Genomic DNA, 13,965 nt, shown 5'->3' on the forward strand with positions numbered 1-13,965 from the left:
CACCAATAATTTGCTTGGGCCAATGAGATGACGAAATTATATGTTGATTTGCAGATAAGTAAATCGTAATATGCAATATATTTAAATTGTTCCTTTGATATGGATATGGGATATAAGTAATTAGATGCTCATATTGTTAAATTTGGGAGAAAAAAATATTTAGTTTACAAACTTCAATATCAATACTTTGCTTTTTTTTTTTTTTTTTTTTTAAGTTCTGTACCATTTTATTTTTATTTTATATCTTATGAATATGCAAGATATCATTTCAAACTTTTTTTTAATGCACCTAGACACTTTAACAAAAAAATGTTATGCCTGAAAAATAAATAAAAAAAAGTCAATTGTAATAGTAGAAAGTAGTTATGAGATCCAAAATAACATAATTAGAAATTTACTTTGTATAGAGAAAAATATCCAAACCATTAGTAATCAAGATAAACTCTTTCTCCCTATTTTTACTCTCTCTTCTTTAATTCTCTCTATTACTTCTCTCCTTTCTATTTCTTTTCTCAATTCAATCTATTTTTATTTCTTTCTCTCCCTATTTTTCTGTTTCAAAGGGAATTACAAATCTACTATGTATCAAAATACTTTTACATATATTTTTTAAAAAATTAATGTTCAGAATCATAATCTCCCAAATACTATGCTAGTTTTTATTTTTACCATATAAATTAATTTGTACTAAAAGTCCAAAGATATCGGAACACCAATTACAAACACAAAGCTAACAAAGCCTCAAATTCAAATATAAATCGAAATAAGATTCGGTCTTTCTAAGACAATCTTAATAACACTTTTGGAAGTGCATGGACATAAAACACTGATTGTTCAAGATCCCTAGTTGCATTAAGAAAACTAAAGGAGAATGACAAGCTCATCATATATTATAAAGTTAGATTAAAATTTTAATTAAATATATTAGATTAATTTAAATTTGATTATAAAGTTAGTTCGGTTATGTACTCACAGATTTAGTCTGATGGTAAATGTATCTGAATAAATCTGAGAGATTTTGGATTCTATTCTCTCGATTTTCATAGATCAATTCTTTTATATATTATAAAGTGATAATTGAATCAAACATATCTCTATTAAAATAAGTGAATTTTGTTAGTTGTTTTCAGTTATAATTGAATAAATGCACACCATATCCATATGGTTCACTGTCTACCTCTACACTGCACCAAACCACATGCTCCTTTGCATGTAAAAAGATAAAAAAATTTTAATTATTAAAGTTGATTACTTTTACGAGGCTTATATCAAGTGAGAGGAGCTATAAAATATATTAGGATATTATTTATTCATTTCATTTATTTAGAATGAAAGAATTTATTTATTTAGAATGAAAGAATTTATTTATTTATTTTTTCCTCTCATTTAGGGATTTAATTTAAGTAAAACATGCGTATACCAACTATAAGAATACGGAGAAAAACTAAATAGTGATAAGTGGAAACACACAAATAACAAGAAGTTGACGGAGAAAGTGGAGAAGTGATTAACCAACTCGAAAGCGAGCTTGTAATGTCAATTTGAGGTTGGTGAAGAGAATCTGAGTGTGGTGAGCATGGTACTAGGTTTTTTGAGCTTTTTTTAACTGTGGTTGATTGATTATCGGTGCAACATAGATAGAGTTTGTGATTATTTGGTGTGTTGAGTTGCTTTTATCTTCTATAATGTGTTTTCTCTAAAGAACGTGGGCACCTCCTTTTAATGCCCGCATAATAATTTTTTGTGAAAGAAAGTACAAGGAAGGCTTATATATGTCTACCACCTATTTGATGAAAGGTCTAGTGCTTTTCTTATTTTCAAAGGCTATCAAAACTTTTCTTTTCAAGCATTTTACAAATAAAGTGTTGTGATCATACCCATTCTATATCCTTTTAGGTCGTGGTCATAGTTTCTTTAGTAAATAAATAAGTATATATTGGTGTATGTGTGTTCCAATGATGTCTTTAGTTTGGAATTGTCAGGATATTGGACATCTCTTGGCAATGAAAGCTTTGAAAGATCTTTTATATAAATATCAACCATCCATCGTCTTCTTTATGGAGTCTAAGAATTGATGTAAGTATATGCCCTATCCTTTTTCAATGTTCATTGATCTGATTGGAATGGGAAGGGGTTTATCATTATGGTGGAATAACTCTGTGTCATTGGCACCACAACTTGTTTTCCCGCATTTTGTAGATTGTCATGTGCAAATCGTTGATACAGACTTACAATGGCAAATGACTTTTGTATATGGTTATCCTGATAGGAGTAGTAGGGATCTTTTGTGGTATGATTTAAAATGCCTTTTTGTCTCACAGAACTTGTGATAGAGCATAATTTAGTCCATTTTATATTAATATTATTAATGAATATCTACATGATTTTTGCTTAATTTATTGCTTTTAATATTATTTTGCAGAAAATGGTGTAAAATGATAATTTGGAGAAAATCCCCCTAAAACCGCCTTATTTGGAGCAAAAAAGAGCAAGCCTGCTAAGTTGGATTCAAAACGAGCTGGATGAGGAAAATATTTGGAAATTTAAATATTCAAGCACTTCACGCAATGGGCAGCCCATTCTCGCCAACGCATTGGACAAAGCAAAGCCCAATTCACTTCACGCGGACCACACTCGCGCATGGCCCGCCTTCACCAATCTTCACTTACACCTGGGCCCCGCCGCTTCAATGCTCACTTCAGCCACCTTCACATGGCCAGCACTTCACCGTGGACAAGCCAAGCACGAGGACCAACCCGCACATGGACCAGACAGCCCATCCTCACAATTGCGGGCCAAATACATGCTCACACCTCACCATTCCCTCCAGTGGCCCACTCTCACGCACAAGGGACGCGGACAGCCCAAGCACGCCAACGCACATGGACCTTCCACTTGCAACATGGCCCGCCACTCACGCTCCCACTTCAACCCACGCATGTGGACCGCACGTTCATCCAGCGTGGGCCCACGCTTCATCACTCTTTTCACGTGGACCAAGGCATTCCAGCAGCTCTCTTCACGTGGCCCATTCCCGCCTTCACAACCTTCGCACACATGGCGGCCCATTCCCAGCACACGGACGGCAAATCACGCGCATGCGGGACCGCAATTTCCCAATTAGGGCGTCTCCTCTACAACTCTATATAAAGAGCCTTAAGACAAACAGAGATGACCTCGAATTTTCCCTCGGCAATTCCGCAGGCGCAAGGCAGAAGTTCTTCGGTTCTTTCCTTCCTTTTTTTTTTTAATTTTTTTTTATTTTTAATTCAATCAATGAATGGCTGAATTTCTTTAATCTAGTTGGATAATTGGTTGAAACTTTAGTTGTTTAATGGGTTGTGAGACTTAATTAAATATTGTTTAACTTTTGGGTATTTAATATTCATGCAATTTCATACTTAATTTTTATATTATTCTGTTATTGAGATCTACGTTGATTTTTAATTGCAAAATAATTATTTGTTAGTTTGAATAATTTAAATCCGTAATTGTTTAGATTATTCTTACATAAGAACACTTGACATAAAAACTAAGGAAGTTGCATGATCTAGCGTTGTCTCCATACGTTTGGGTAGTTAGGATTGAATCTCTCTATTTTTTAATGCAATTGATAATTGTTTTGATGCCTATAGCTTAAGGACGTTCCTTGGCAATTTGTTAATTAGTAATTGATTAGAGGACGTTTCCTAATTAATTTAATAATAAAGAAAGATAATAGTGGTGAGACGCGTCTTCCATCTCCATAACTAATATATTAAATCAACCCAAAAGAATAAAGTGGCTGTGATCAATCCCAACAACTAAAGTGGATCCAATACTTCAACTAGAGCTTTCTCATTATTGATTACTTTTTATTTAATTATTGCTTTCCATTATTTTTCTCATTATTAGTTTATTACAATCAATCTCAAACCCCCCATTTTACTTTTATTGCAATTTATTTTTATTCTGCTTTCAGTTTATCTCATTTGATCCCACTTTCAGTTTTTATCTCATTTTTAGTTTATTATTGTTCCAGTTTATTTTCTTGGTCATAAAAAGAGAAATAGGTGAGTTCTCAATTCTCTGTGGATTCGATCCTTTCACCACTATCTGCAGTTGTAAATTGTTGATAACCAGAAAGGTTATTTTTGACCGGCTTCGACAACCGCGAGTCAAAAATTGGCGCCGTTGCCGGGGAATTGATTTAACTTATTTGTTTCTCTTTCAGGACCTGATCTGTAACCCAAAGAACACCATATAGCAGATCTGAATTAAAAAAAAAAGAGCACACTATCGCAGATCATGCTTGAGGACCTCCGGAATCGCCCCAAACCATCGCAGAATTGATTCATGGATGAGGTAAGTACATATAATCCCCCTTCTCAAATTCCTGACCTAACCTCTATTGTGGAAAGCTATGTCATAGCTCTACAGGAGCGACGACTTCAGCAGTCTCAACCATATAAGATCTGTGGATATGTGGGACATCTAACGTCCCAATGTCCTACACTTTATGAGGATGACCAACCAGTTCAAGCATATGGAGGATTCTATGAACAGCCAAGACATGATCCCTACCATAATACATACAATCCAAATTGGGGAGACCATCCGAATTATGGCTATGCAAGGGACCAACAAGTACATGCATTTGGAGGATTCTATGAACAACCAAGACATGATCCCTACCATGACACATACAATTCAAATTGGGGAGACCATCCAAACTACGGCTATGCTGGAGCTAACAACTATCAGGATTATCAAGGAAATCAAGCCCAAGAAGAACCTCCAAGTTTCAACCAACACCTTGAAGAGAAGATTAGGACATTGGCGATTTCTGTGCAAACTCTCCAACAGCAGGTGGAACAATTGACCACCTCAATGAGTGCAACCATGATAAGAAGAGAGGACGAGTTTCAAGATGATGAGACAGATGATGAAAGCTCACAAGTACAAGAACAAGCTGCTGAAGAGAATCAACCAGAAAACTGTTTGTCCAAACAAACTGGTCAAACAAAACTTGTTGTTGATTTAGATGTCATTGATTATTTGAGCAAAGATGTTTTTTATATAAATCAAGATGATATTCTGAGCAATAATCTTTGCAGGAAAGAGAGCCAGAAAGAGCCATAATTGAAAGAAACTGACTGTTGCATCCAACAGGTGGACTGCAGCCATGCACAGAATGAACAGAAGCAGATCGCACCGCTTCAGCTTGGTGCGCAGATCAACCTTGAGCAAGACAGTCCTACAACACTTCCAATCGCACCTTTTTAGACCAATCTTGCGAAAAAAGGAGTACCTGAAAGCCTTTCAAATGCGTCCTTTCAACTTCAATCGCAGATCAGTCCTCTTCAGCTCCCCTTTTAGTCAGATCCTGCGCAGAAGGAGCAATCTGAAACCAATTCAGCCATAGATCCAATGCAAACAGCCCATGCTCACAAGAAACAAATGGAATTCCAAGAGCCCAAACCAAAGGAACATGTGGATCAATGCCTCCCCAAACCTCCAGATAAGGTAGAATTTATTTTGCCTAAACTTAATGCCAAATTGCAGCCACCTATGGAGAAATATCAATTGAAGTTAGAAGTGCTAAAAAATGCAAACATAAGAGCTAGAGGCACACCTCATCTGAAAGAGGAGAAGCTAATCATGTTACTTCATGAGTACATGGAGAAAATAGGATGGGCTATGAAAAAATCAAAAGGAGTGTTACACTTTTTGCTCAATGCAGTTGGGACGCTTTTCCCTTCGCCAATTACTTGAGCCTTGATCAAGTGGATCGCACCATGCACACCACACCCAGGGGAGTACTTAGTTTCCTTTGTTCTTTTATGTTTCTATTACATTGAGGACAATGCATGATTTAGGTGTAGGGGTGCATATTTCTGAATTTTTACTTTTTGAGTTTATTTTTGCTTTGATTTTTAGTTTGCTTGCATCAGTTGAAATTTTTCATTTTTGCTTTCAATAACACACACAAATAGCCACAGTTTTTTTTATTTTTGTTTCCGTTTTTTGAGATACTTTACTCATCATATTGACTATGTTAGATGAGCTTTTCTTTCCATGACCCCATTGATGTGATGACTCTTTAAACTTATGTTGAATCAATTGCAGTGGGTTGTATTCATGTTTGAGAATTGCCTTTTGAATTGAATCTTTGAGTTTTCCATGGTGAAAAATATATTGATGACCCTCAATTGATGAGAATAAATTAAAAGTTGTGTGAATAAACTTAACATGATTTGATTTAGCAATTGGTGTTGATTTGCCCAAATTATTGAGAGAGAAAATTTAGCAAAGGCAAAGACCTCAAAAGCACAAATTAAAAACTGTTCCAATAGTCAAAAGACTATGAACAGAGCTAGTAGCCACTTGGAAAGGTGACTAACTGAATAACTGGGGGTGGGTATCACAAATATGTACCTTCACGTCAAAAGGTTGGTGACTTGTTCAAGCAAAATTAAAAGTGCAAAAAGCCTGAATAAAGTACTTCAAGGTAAGGGCAAGTCACTCCGAAAGCTAGAAAAAATCTTAACAAAAATGTGCATGTATGGTCTCTCTTGAGGAAAACAGATCCTAGCCATGGTGAGTAAAGGAAAACAAGGAAAGAAAGTGAGTAATCTTCATGCATATATTTTTCACTGCAATGCTTCAAAATAGGTGTCTTGAGTAAGAGCTTAAAGTGGAAATAAGGATCTAGAGAAAGAGAACTTATTTGACTATGTTTATTTGCTTGAGGACAAGCAAAAGGCTAGGTGTGGGGGTATTTGATAGAGCATAACTTAGTCCATTTTATATTAATATTATTAATGAATATTTACATGATTTATGCTTAATTTATTGCTTTTAATATAATTTTGCAGAAAATGGTGTAAAAGGACAATTTGGAGAAAATCTCTCTAAAACCGCCTTATTTGAAGCAAAAGAGAGCAAGCCTGCTAAGTTGGATTCAAAACGAGCTGGATGAGGAAAATATTTGGAAATTTAAATATTCAAGCACTTCACGCAATGGGCAGCCCATTCTCGCCAACGCATTGGACAAAGCAAAGCCCAATTCACTTCACGCGGACCATACTCGTGCATGGCCCGCCTTCACCAATCTTCACTTACACCTGGGCCCCGCCGCTTCAATGCTCACTTCAGCCACCTTCACATGGCCAGCACTTCACCGTGGATAAGCCAAGCACGAGGACCAACCCGCACATGGACCAAACAGCCCATCCTCACAATTGCGGGCCAAATACATGCTCACACCTCACCATTCCCTTCAGTGGCCCACTCTCACGCACAAGGGACGCGGACAACCCAAGCACGCCAACGCACATGGACCTTCCACTTGCAACATGGCCCGCCACTCACGCTCCCACTTCAACCCACGCATGTGGACCGCACGTTCATCCAGCGTGGACCCGCTCTTCATCACTCTCTTCACGTGGACCAAGGCGTTCCAGCATCTCTCTTCACGTGGCCCATTCCCGCCTTCACAACCTTCGCACACATGGCGGCCCATTCCTAGCACACGGACGGCAAATCACGCGCACGCGGGATCGCAATTTCCCAATTAGGCCGTCTCCTCTACAACTCTATATAAAGAGCCTTAAGACAAACAGAGATGACCTCGAATTTTCCCTCGGCAATTCCGCAGGCGCAAGGCAAAAGTTCTTCGGTTCTTTCCTTCCTTTCTTTTTTATTTTTATTTTTTTATATTTTTAATTCAGTCAGTGGCTGAATTTCTTTAATCTAGTTGGATAATTGGTTGAAACTTTAGTTGTTTAATGGGTTGTGAGACTTGATCAAATATTATTTAACTTTTGGGTGTTTAATATTCATGCAATTTCATACTTAATTTTTATATTATTCTGTTATTGAGATCTACGTTGATTTTTAATTACAAAATAATTATTTATTAGTTTGAATAATTTAAGTCCGTAATTGCTTAGGTTATTCTTACATAAGAACACTTGGCATAAAAACCAAGGAAGTTGCATGATCTAGCGTTGTCTCCATATGTTTGGGTAGTTAGGATTGGATCTCTCTATTTTTTAATGCAATTGACAATTATTTTGATGCCTATGGCCCAAGGACGTTCCTTGGCAATTTGTTAATTAGTAATTGATTAGAGGACGTTCCCTAATTAATTTAATAATAAGGAGAGATAATGGTGGTGAGAAGCGTCTTCTATCTCCATAACTAATCTATTGAATCAACCCAAAAGAACAAAGTGTCTGTGATCAATCCCAACAACTAAAGTGAATCCAATACTTCAATTAGAACTTTCTCATTATTGATTACTTTTTATTTAATTATTGCTTTCCATTATTTTTCTCATTATTAGTTTATTACAATCAATCTCAAACCCCCCATTTTACTTTTATTGCAATTTATTTTTATTCTGCTTTCAGTGTATCTCATTTGATCCCACTTTCAGTTTTTATCTCATTTTTAGTTTATTATTGTTCCAGTTTATTTTCTTGGTCATAAAAAGAGAAATAGGTGAGTTCTCCTAATTAATTTAATAATAAGGAGAGATAATGGTGGTGAGAAGCGTCTTCCATCTCCATAACTAATCTATTGAATCAACCCAAAAGAATAAAGTGTCTGTGATCAATCCCAACAACTAAAGTGGATCCAATACTTCAACTAGAGCTTTCTCATTATTGATTACTTTTTATTTAATTATTGCTTTCCATTATTTTTCTCATTATTAGTTTATTACAATCAATCTCAAACCCCCCATTTTACTTTTATTGCAATTTATTTTTATTCTGCTTTCAGTTTATCTCATTTGATCCCACTTTCAGTTTTTATCTCATTTTTAGTTTATTATTGTTTCAGTTTATTTTCTTGGTCATAAAAAGAGAAATAGGTGAGTTCTCAATTCTCTGTGGATTCGATCCTTTCACCACTATCTGCAGTTGTAAATTGTTGATAACCAGAAAGGTTATTTTTGACCGGCTTCGACAATCGCGAGTCAACTTGCCATGGTGTTGTATTGATGATTTCAATACTATTTGCACTGAAGAGGACAAGTTAGGAAGGTGCGAGGTACGCTATTCTTAGGTGGAAGGTTTTAATGAATTTATTCAATCATGTGCTCTGATGGAACTAACATGGAAAGGTTCTACTTATACCTCGTGTAATAAGCGCTTTGGTGATCAGGCTATCCAACAACATCTAGATCGTGCTTTGGTTTCTGTTGACTGGAAGGAATGTTTTTCACGGGCATAAGTCATTCATGAATCTCTGCTGGAGTCAAATCATCAACCTTTGGTTCTATTGATTGATGCTTGTTTTGGTAAGTACAAATTTTTATTTGATTTGGAGGCAAAGTGGTTATAGCATCCTCAATGCGCAGATGTGATATAGCGAGCTTGGAATGCTCCTAGTCGTGGTTCTACTATGTTTTCTTTCATGCGTAAGTCACATTCATATCGATCTAAGCTTAGTTATTGGCATAGACATGCCTTGATGGGTGATTTGGGTCGAACGAAACAACTTTAGCAACAAATGGAAGATTTGTATGCCAGACCTTTCGATTCACATAATGATGCTCTTGAGGCTCATTTGGTCACTCAACTTCATGATCTTTGGCTTTAGGATGAAGCACATTGGAGGCAAAGATCTCTGATGTAATAGTTACAGGAAGGAGATCAAAATACTCGATTTTTTCATCTATCGACTATACAACGACGTCAACAAAATCGTATTAATCGCCTTCAATCTGCTTCGGGTTGTTGGGTTGAGCGGAACTTTGAGATTACTTTTCTTATTTGGAACTTTTTTCAAGATCTTTATCAGGCCAAGCTTTTGCATGGTTGTGATCAAGTTTTCACCTTGATACCCTCTTTAGTCTCACCAAAGCTCAACAAGGCTTTGTTGGCACTCTGTCTGATGAGGAGATAAAGACAATAATTTTTCAATTGGGTGCCAATAAAGCTCCAGGTCCTGACAGATTTTTCAGGTTTGTTTTATCAGCATAATTGAGCTACAGTGGATTTGTCTTTATGCAGTGCTATTAGTAGTTTTTATAAAAATAGGTATTTGCTAAAAGAAATTAATTGGACTAATATTGTTCTTATTTTAAAGTGTCACAGCCCACTTGGAATTCATCTTTTGTCCTATCAGTTTGTGCAATTTTGTGTATAAAATCATTTCCAAGACAGTAGTAAATAAACTAAAGCCATGGATGCACTCTCTTATCCTTGATGATCAAAATGCTTTTATTTCTAATTGAGCCATTTAGGATAATATTGTGCTTGCTCATGAGGTCTTTCATTATTTAAAGACTTTCAATAGTCATCTGCATACTATGACTTTTAAACTTTATATGTACAAAGCCTATTATCAAATTGATTAGGGTTTTTTCACGTATGATACTATTGAAAATGGGGTTTGCTCCACAATGGGTCCATTTGATTTATACAGTGTATTTCGAAAGTTAGTTTTTCTATTCTTGTTAATGGTGTTCCCACTACTCCTTTTTGGCCTTCTAGAGATATTCGACTAGGAGATTCCTTATCTCATTATCTTTTTTTATTTATTTCTTGCAGGTACAGGGTAGACCAGGAGGTCAGTAAGAGTAATGAAGTTATGGTCATGTAATAGCTAGTGTGGACATGATAAATATTGATATGTTATGTTGAGTACAGTCATGTAAAAGTATGATATAGAAATGTTATGTAATAATGCTTATGAAGGTTTAGAGTTGTGCTTGACCATAGTATTATGTAAATCCCTTCTAGTACATGATCTTAATGTTTATTGATGTTTATTGTAAACCAAACTCAATACATGGTATGTCACCCCAGTGGGGCAATGATGAGGCTCCAAAGAGGAGTAAATGTTTATGACTATGTTTATGTATAGTGCATGCACAGGTTGAGTTTGGTGAATGAATGAAAGAATAAATGAATGGAAAGAAAAGTTCAAATTTTTATGTTTGTTGTTGATCATGTATGGGATTAAACAGGTTCACAAGATGAATGTTTGGCTTGCTACGGGTCCCGGCGGCCTTAAGCCGATCTGGATCCTAGCGCCGGTAGCGGTCCGATTTTTCGGGTCGTTACAATTGCACCAGCAGAATTGAAGGAGTTGAAAGAGCAGTTGCAAGAGCTGGTAGATAGGGGTTTCATCCGACCGAGTACCTCACCTTGGGGTGCTCCAGTGCTATTTGTGAAAAAGAAGGATGGATCCCTTAGACTTTGTATCGATTACAGGCAGTTGAACAAGGTCACTACCAAGAATAAGTACCCGTTGCCGAGGATCGACGATCTATTCGACCAGCTAGCAGGAGCAGGTTGTTTCTCCAAGGTAGATCTGAGATCAGGGTACCATCAGCTGAGGATAAGGGAAGAGGATGTACCGAAGACAGCATTCAGGACCAGATATGAGCATTATGAGTTCCTTGTGATGCCGTTCGGGTTAACCAATGCCCCTGCAGCATTCATGGATCTCATGAACAGAGTGTTTAGCCAGTACCTGGATCACTTTGTTATTGTCTTCATAGATGATATCTTAGTGTATTCCAGGAATGCAGAGGAGCATGCCCATCATCTGAGGTTAGTTCTGCAGACCTTGAGGGAACATGGCTTGTATGCCAAGTTCTCCAAGTGTGAGTTCTGGCTGAGGAGCATCTCCTTCTTGGGGCATGTGGTGTCAGAAAATGGAATCAAGGTAGACCCCAAGAAAGTGGAAGCTGTAGCTAACTGGCCTAGACCCACTACGGTGACAAAGATCAAGAGTTTCTTGGGTTTGGCAGGTTACTACAGGAGGTTCGTTCAGGACTTCTCTAAGATTGCAGCTCCCATGACCAGATTGACTAAGAAGAACCAGAGGTTCATGTGGACCGACCAGTGTGAAGAGAGCTTTGAGGAGCTAAAGAAGAGGTTGACTTCAGCACCGGTGTTAGCTCTGCCGACTAGTAATGAGGACTTCACAGTCTTTTGCGATGCGTCCCGTGTGGGACTGGGTTGTGTGCTAATGCAGAATGAAAGGGTGATTGCTTATGCTTCTAGACAGCTAAAGAAGCAAGAGTTGAATTACCCTACACATGACCTAGAAATGGCAGCGATGATCTTTGCACTCAAGATGTGGAGGCACTACCTTTATGGGGTTAAATGTGAGATCTTCACAGATCATAAAAGCCTGTAGTACATCCTGAGTCAGAGGGAGCTGAATATGAGGCAGAGAAGATGGGTAGAATTGCTTAGTGACTATGATTGCAAGATCCAGTACCATCTGGGTAAGGCGAATGTTGTGGCAGACGCCTTAAGCCGGAAATCACTTGGCAGTTTGTCTCATATTTCGGCAGAGAGGAGGCCAGTGGTGAGGCAGTTTTTCGAGCTCATGAATGAAGGTCTACAGTTGGAGTTGTCTGGTACAGGTGCTTTAGTTGCCCAGATGAGAGTGGCACCCGTGTTTCTGGAGCAGGTGGCTCAGAAACAGCATGACAACCCAGAGTTAGTAAAGATTGCCAGGACTGTTCAGTCAGGCAAGGATAGTGAGTTCAGATTCGACAGCAAGGGGATCCTCCGCTATGGAAACAGATTGTGTGTACCAGATGACGTAGGGCTGAAGGGAGACATTATGAGAGAGGCTCATAATGCCAGATATAGCGTTCACCTCGAAGCCACCAAGATGTATCAAGTTCTGAAGAAAGTGTATTGGTGGCCAGCTATGAAGAAAGAAGTAGCACAGTTTGTGTCAGCCTGCGAAGTGTGTCAGAGGGTGAAGCTGGAACATCAGAAGTCGGCTGGAATGCTTAATCCACTACCTATTCCAGAGTGGAAATGGGAGAATATAGCTATGGACTTCGTGGTGGGGTTACTGGCAACGTCCAACAGATTGGACTCCATATGGGTGATTGTGGATAGACTGACCAAATTTGCTCACTTCATCCCTATCAGGAGTGGCTATTCTGTGGATAAGTTGGAGCAGGTGTATCTTGATGAGATCGTCAGGCTGCATGGGGTTCCTGTTGCAATAGTGTCTGATCGAGGGCTCCAGTTCACCTCCAGGTTTTGGCGGAGTCTGCAGAACGCTATGGGTACCAGGTTGGATTTTAGCACTGCTTTCCATCCACAAACGGACGGACAATCAGAGAGGGCTATCCAGACAATAGAGGATATGCTCAGAATGTGTGTGCTGGATTTTGGCGGTTCTTGGAGGCAGCATCTACCTTTAGTCGAGTTTGCCTACAATAACAGCCATCATGCCAGCATAGGGATGGCCCCATATGAAGCTTTGTATGGAAGGAAGTGCAGGTCGCCTGTCTGTTGGGAAGAAGTTGGAGAAAAGACCTTGGCAGGGCCTGAGCTAGTAGAGATCACCAGCAGAGTGGTGCCCATAATCAGAGAAAGAATCAAGACTGCTGTAAGCAGACAAAAGAGTTATGCAGATATCCGCAGAAGGCAAGTAGAGTTTCAGGAGGGGGATTTGGTATTGCTCAAGGTGTCTCCAATGAAAGGGGTGATTCGGTTTGGGAAGAAAGGTAAGCTAGCTCCACGGTACATCGGACCCTTTGAAGTCTTGCAAAAGATAGGGAATGTATCGTACAAGCTGGACTTGCCTGCTTCAATGGAGAGAATCCATCCGGTTTTCCATGTTTCCATGTTAAGGAAGTTCGTGTCAGATCCGGGCAAGGTTCTTAGTGAGCCTGATGTGGAGATCCAAGAGGATCTCACCTATGTTGAACAGCCAGTACGGATCCTAGACACCCAGATCAGAAAGCTAAGGAACAAGGAAATCCCGATGGTGAAAGTCCTTTGGAATCACCACAACATCGAAGAGTGTACCTGGGAGACACGTGAGTCTATGCTTCGGCAATATCCTCATCTCTTCTAAGTTGAGTTTTTATGTGCTTTGTATGAATGTTTATGTTTTATCCTATGACATGTGTTTGTTGGTGGACATTCGGGGACAAATGTTCTTAAGGGGGGAGAATGTAATACCCGGCTAGACTCCAGTATCGGA

Source organism: Manihot esculenta, chromosome 3 (genome assembly GCF_001659605.2).
Source record: "Manihot esculenta cultivar AM560-2 chromosome 3, M.esculenta_v8, whole genome shotgun sequence".
NCBI classification, from domain to species: Eukaryota; Viridiplantae; Streptophyta; class Magnoliopsida; order Malpighiales; family Euphorbiaceae; genus Manihot; species Manihot esculenta.